The 1,142-nt window shown below is 41.9% G+C and overlaps 1 protein-coding gene across 4 annotated transcripts in view; it reads right to left on the reverse strand.

The window, feature by feature from the left end:
- LOC139366153 (collagen alpha-1(XXIII) chain-like) overlaps window positions 1–162 on the reverse strand; it is a 220,588-nt gene extending 220,426 nt beyond the window's left edge. For 2 of the 4 annotated variants that reach the window (XM_071103310.1, XM_071103307.1), the window contains exon 1: window positions 1–15. This exon is cut by the window's left edge and continues 440 nt beyond it. The gene's annotated coding sequence lies outside the window, so the exon portion shown is untranslated. The other 2 variants (XM_071103311.1, XM_071103314.1) reach the window with 2 other exon arrangements.
- Between the last annotated feature and the right edge of the window lie 980 nt (window positions 163–1,142).

Consider the following 1,142-nt stretch of genomic DNA (forward strand, 5'->3'; position numbering starts at 1 on the left):
ACGGTTTCTTAAATTAGCCTTGGAACAAGAGGCTGAAATGCTGAGCGCGTTGCGCACGGTTTGCATATGGCAGACACAGATGGGTGCAATCTGGATGCGCACCAGATAAATTGAGTCCTCTATCCCAGGTCGTTTTGTTCCTGCGCTAGAGAGTATGTGGATGGGATGGGGAATCAGTCAACAGTCAAATTTCTTTAAAAAAAAAAAGTTGCATGTTCGGCAAATTGAGATGCGCCCGCCCGGTTGACCATGTGGGGGAGGGAGATACAGTCGACAGAGGGAGAGAAATGTTGGCTGTAGATCGACAACTTCCGTGAAAGCGTGAAGTTATAAGGCTTTGAATGTGTATAGACTATAGCCTAGATATGTTTTGAGTTACTTTGATTGGATTCAATCTCGGGCAGTCAACATTGAAGTATAGTTTGAGGTGTCCGTATTACTACAGGGGTTTGAGACTTGGATTTCAACCTCTAAATGATATTTGGCCCCATGGCCGTAATTTGGACCCAGAGAGTCATGTTTTCTGTCCTTGGTGTTGAAATCAAATCAGTTTAATAATAGATCTGCCAGTCAAGTAGCCTACACCTCGGTTGTTTACTCTCAGAATAAGATCTCATCTACTTTGTCCACATTATATTACTGTAGTCGAGGCTATTTAATTATTCTTCAAATTCGTAAACATGAAGTATCAAGATGATGCTGTTGTTGAGTGCCATGGGTAGGCTAGTCGAGTATCATGGCTGTTGAGTGTCATGCCGGACAGACTCTCGATCGAGAACTTAAATTGACCTATATTTGAAACAATTTAAAATACAATTGTGTTTGTGTTTGCACAGTATTTAGCTCACTGCAGTTCCTCAACCTGGTTCCTGAACTTGTCTGCCTTACCTGACCGCGGATTCATCCAATTGCGTTATTCTAACATATTAAAACAGTTGCCTATATATTAACGGAAATATATCATCTAATAGATATATATCAATGGAAAATGTATGACACTCACCAAGTCTTCAGTTAAAGTGTGATAGGCCTGGGCAGTGAGCTGTCGATTATTGCGCCGCAAGCACAGGTTGAGGAAAAGCTCTCTACTGCCACCTACTGCTCATCATAGCTTAAGTGTCACTCCACCAAGCCATTAAGAT

The sequence above is a fragment of the Oncorhynchus clarkii genome, chromosome 14 (genome assembly GCF_045791955.1).
Source record: "Oncorhynchus clarkii lewisi isolate Uvic-CL-2024 chromosome 14, UVic_Ocla_1.0, whole genome shotgun sequence".
Lineage (NCBI taxonomy): Eukaryota > Metazoa > Chordata > Actinopteri > Salmoniformes > Salmonidae > Oncorhynchus > Oncorhynchus clarkii.